Here is a 5,000-nt window from a genome sequence, read left to right on the forward strand (position 1 = left end):
CTCTCTCTCTCCTTTTTTCCCCTCTCTCCCTGCTCTCCTCTCTCCCTCTCTCTCTCCCCTTTACCCTCTCTCTCTCTCTCTCTCTCTCTCTCTGAAATAGATCATAAGCTAATGTGAAATAAACAATAAATAAACAATAAACACTGAACAGTAAACACTCCACTCACAAAAGCTCCAATGAATAAAGACGTTTCAAATGTCATATTATATATATACAGTGTTGTAATGATGTACAAATGGTTAAAGTACAAAAGGGAAAATAAATTAGCATAAATATGGGTTGTATTTACAATGGTGTTTGTTCTTCACTGGTTGCCCTTTTCTCGTGGCAACAGGTCACAAATCTTGCTGCTGTGATGGCACACTGTGGTATTTCACCCGGTAGATATGGGAGTTTATCAAAATTGGATTTATTTTCGAATTCTTTGAGGATCTGTGTAATCTGAGGGAAATATGTGTCTCTAATATGGTCATACATTGGGCAGGAGGTTAGGAAGTGCAGCTCAGTTTCCACCTCATTTTGTGGGCAGTGAGCACGTAGCCTGTCTTCTCTTGAGAGCCAGGTCTGCCTACGGCGGCCTTTCTCATTGGCAAGGCTATGCTCACTGAGTCTGTACATAGTCAAAGCTTTCCTTAATTTTGGGTCACTCACATTGGTCAGGTATTCTGCCGCTGTGTACTCTCTGTGTAGGGCTAAATATCATTCTAGTTTGCTCTGTTTTTTTGTTAATTCATTCCAATGTGTCAAGTAATTATCTTTTTGTTTTCAAATTATTTGGTTGGGTCTAATTGTGTTGCTGTCCTCTCTCTCTTTCTCTCTCTCTCTTGTTCTCTCTCTCCTCTCTCTATTTCTTATTTCTCTCCTCTCTCTCTCTCCTCTCTCTCTGTCCTCTCTCTCTCTCCTCTCTCTCTCCTCTCTCTCTTTTCTCTAATTAGGACTAGTGCAGCATGATGTAGTGTAAACAGAAGCAGAGTGGTTTGGCTGAGGGCTGAGGACTGTCGTGTGTCGTGTGTGTGTGTGTGTGTGTGTGTGTGTGTGTGTGTGTGTGTGTGTGTGTGTGTGTGTGTGTGTGTGTGTGTGTGTTTCTGTGTGTGTGTGTGTGTGTGTGTGTGTGTGTGTGTGTGTGTGTGTGTGTGTGTGTGTAGAGTGCAGCACTGTGAGGTCATAGGGAGAGAACAGGGAGAGTTATTTTTCAGAATTCAAGTGGTGTTCCATGAAACCACTAGGAGTTCCTCTGTCTGTCACCACAGCTGGTCAGATGCCAGAAATAGACCCCATCTAGTTAATCAGTAACTGTCACACCTAGAATACATCCACAAGTGCCTTTCCTGTTTGTTTCAATTCAATTGTTATGTGTGTGTCGGTTTGATAATACAGCAAGTGGGTTGGTCATTAGTGTGTGTGTGTGTGTGTGTGTGTGTGTGTGTGTGTGTGTGTGTGTGTGTGTGTGTGTGTGTGTGTGTGTGTGTGTGTGTGTGTGTGTGTGTGTGTGTGTGTGTGTGAGAGAGAGAGAGAGAGAGTACCAAAGGTCCTCAGAAGAATAGTAGAGCAGCTACAATTCAGAGAAGGGAGGACAATTAGGGGTTAGGTTTAAGGTTAGGGTTAGGTTTAGGTTAGGGTTAGGGTTAGGGTTAAGGTTAGGGTTAGGGTTAGGGGTAAGGTTTAGGTTAGGGTTAGGGGTTAGGTTTAAGGTTAGGGTTAGGGTTAAGGTTAGGGTTAGGGGTTAGGTTTAAGGTTAGGGTTAGGGTTAAGGTTAAGGTTAGGGTTAGGGTTAGGGGTAAGGTTTAAGGTTAGGGTTAGGGGTTAGGTTTAAGGTTAGGGTTAGGTTAAGGTTAGGGTTAGGGTTAGGGGTAAGGTTTAAGGTTAGGGTTAGGGGTTAGGTTTAAGGTTAGGTTAGGGGTTAGGTTTAAGGTTAGGGTTAGGTTTAGGTTAGGGTTAGGGTTAGGGGGTTAGGTTTAGGTTTTAGGGGTTAGGTTTAGATTTAAGGTTAGGGTTAGGTTTAAGGTTAGGGTTAGGGGTTAGGTTTAAGGTTAGGCTTAGGGGTTAGGTTTAGGGTTAGGGGTTAGGTTTAAGGTTAGGCTTAGGGGTTAGGTTTAAGGTTAGGATTAGATTTAAGGTTAGGGTTAGGTTTAAGGTTAGGCTTAGGGGTTAGGGTTAAGCTTAAGGGTTAGCTTTAAGGTTAGGTTTAAGGGTTAGGGAAAATATCATTTGGAATGGGAATCCATTGTTGGGTCCCCAAAAAGTCCTCACAAATATAGTAAGACATATCTGTGTGTTAGTGTGACTCCTCCCCCTCTGTGTGTCACCAGGTAGAGTGGTCCCCAGGTAAAGCCCTCCTATGAGGTGAGGTTAAGGTGACCCCTGACCCCGCTCCCACAGCGCCCCTCCACCAGGCAGCAGGACTAAGGGATGTCACGGGGCTTCATGCTGCTCACGCTGCTCACAGTCTTCTCCAGCATCCAAGTGAGTCCGGAACACACACACACACACACACACACACAGACACACAGACACACACACACACAGACACACACACACACACACACACACACACACACACAGACACACACACAGAGACAGACAGACAGACAGACAGACAGACAGACAGACAGACAGACAGACAGACAGACAGACAGACAGACAGACAGACAGACAGACAGACCGCCCGCCCACGTTGGATCCTTCTAAGGATTCCATTCATTGTCCTGTCAACAGAATGCAGCCTAGCAGTGAGTCCCTCTGTAGGGAAACATTCAGACATGGGAAGCCAGCCACCCCAGGCCTGTAAGTGACTGGTGTTTAGTGTTGGGGAGTGACACATGTGTTTTTACATGGTAGAATGACCCTCTGAGAACAGGCCCTGTATGGCAGACAGTGATATAGTCTAAACACTTTCTGTCTCTCTGCCTGTCTCTCTGCCTATCTGTCTCCCTGCTTGTATATCTCTCTGCCTATCTGTCTCTCTGCCTATCTGTCTCTCTGCCTATCTGTCTCCCTGCCTGTATATCTCTCTGCCTATCTGTCTCTCCATCTCTCTGCCTGCCTCCATCTCTCTCTGTCTCTCTCTGTCTGTATCTCTGCCTGTATGTATCTCTGCCTGTATGTCTCTCTGCCTATCTGTCTCTCCATCTCTCTGCCTGTATGTCTCTCCATCTCTCTGCCTGTCTCTCTGCCTGTCTGTATCTCTGCCTGTATGTATCTCTGCCTGTATGTCTCTCTGCCTGTCTGTCTCTCCATCTCTCTGCCTGTTTGTCTCTATGCCTGTCTGTCTCTCTGCCTATCTGTCTCTCTGCCTGTATGTCTCTCTGCCTGTATGTCTCTCTGCCTGTTTGTCTCTCTGCCTGTCTGTCTCTCCATCTCTCTGCCTGTGTCTCTCTGCCTGTATGTCTCTCTGCCTGTCTGTCTATCTGTTCTGTCTGTCTGTCCTATGCCAGGTGTCCCTGTCTATCTGTTCCATCTCTCTGTCTCTCTGTCTGTCTCTCCATCTCTCTGCCTGTGTCCCTGTCTATCTGTTTACTGTCTGCCTGTCCCCCAGGTGTCCCTGTCTATCTGTTAACTGTCTCTCTGTCCCCCAGGTGTCCCTGTCTATCTGTTTACTGTCTCTCTGTCCCCCAGGTGTCCCTGTCTATCTGTTAACTGTCTCTCTGTCCCCCAGGTGTCCCTGTCTATCTGTTTACTGTCTCTCTGTCCCCCAGGTGTCCCTGTCTATCTGTTTACTGTCTCTCTGTCCCCCAGGTGTCCCTGTCTATCTGTTAACTGTCTCTCTGTCCCCCAGGTGTCCCTGTCTATCTGTTAACTGTCTCTCTGTCCCCCAGGTGTCCCTGTCTATCTGTTTACTGACTGCCTGTCCCCCAGGTGTCCCTGGCTATCTGTTTACTGTCTGTCTGTCCCCCAGGTGTCCCTGGCTATCTGTTTACTGTCTGCCTGTCCCCCAGGTGTCCCTGTCTATCTGTTTACTGTCTGTCTGTCCACCAGGTGTCCCTGTCTATCTGTTAACTGTCTCTCTGTCCCCCAGGTGTCCCTGTCTATCTGTTAACTGTCTCTCTGTCCCCCAGGTGTCCCTGTCTATCTGTTTACTGTCTGTCTGTCCCCCAGGTGTCCCTGTCTATCTGTTTACTGTCTGCCTGTCCCCCAGGTGTCCCTGTCTATCTGTTTACTGACTGCCTGTCCCCCAGGTGTCCCTGTCTATCTGTTTACTGTCTGTCTGTCCCCCAGGTGTCCCTGTCTATCTGTTTACTGTCTCTCTGTCCCCCAGGTGTCCCCAGCTAAGCCATTAAAGGCGTTGATGCAGAGATGGGTGATGTACACGGAGGAGTGTAGCCGCAATCACAGCAGAGAACCGCCGCTCACTGGTGAGAAACACGCGCACACGCCTGCACGCACACTCACACCATAAACACTGTGTAGCACCGTGCATTATGGGAAGATGAAGGTCCTCCATTCTGCTCTCCCGGGGAGGGTCAGCTGTGGCAGTAGATACATGGTAGCCTAGTGGTTAGAGCGTTGGACTAGTAACCGGAAGGTTGCAAGTTCAAACCCCCGAGCTGACAAGGTACAAATCTGAACAGGCAGTTAACCCACTGTTCTCCTAGGCCGTCATTGAAAATAAGAATTTGTTCTTAACTGACTTGCCTGGTTAAATAAAGGTCAAATAAAGGTCAAATAAACATGTCTATCCTTTATTCCAGGAAGATATTCCCTCCCTCTTCACAGATCTGATTGGACAGGATGTGTTCCGATCAACAGTAATTGTTTCCCCAGATAAAGAGATGTTCTGTAACTGTTTCCTGTAGGTGTTGTGTGTAACAGAACCTTTGACATGTATGCCTGCTGGCCCGATGGACTCGCCAACACTACTGTCAGTGTGTCCTGTCCCTGGTACCTGCCCTGGCACCACAAAGGTGAAGGTTGATGCTGATTGATGAATTGATTGGTTTGTTGATTGGTGAATAGCTTCTATATCACGTTCAATAAATACCAAACTCCTGTCAAATATCTG

The 5,000-nt window shown here is 47.2% G+C and overlaps 1 pseudogene; it reads left to right on the top strand.

The window, feature by feature from the left end:
* The first annotated feature begins 2,172 nt into the window (after window positions 1-2,172).
* The window catches only part of LOC112241348, a 16,473-nt pseudogene continuing 13,645 nt past the window's right edge, over window positions 2,173-5,000 (top strand).

This window comes from Oncorhynchus tshawytscha, unplaced genomic scaffold (assembly GCF_018296145.1).
Source record: "Oncorhynchus tshawytscha isolate Ot180627B unplaced genomic scaffold, Otsh_v2.0 Un_contig_475_pilon_pilon, whole genome shotgun sequence".
Lineage (NCBI taxonomy): Eukaryota > Metazoa > Chordata > Actinopteri > Salmoniformes > Salmonidae > Oncorhynchus > Oncorhynchus tshawytscha.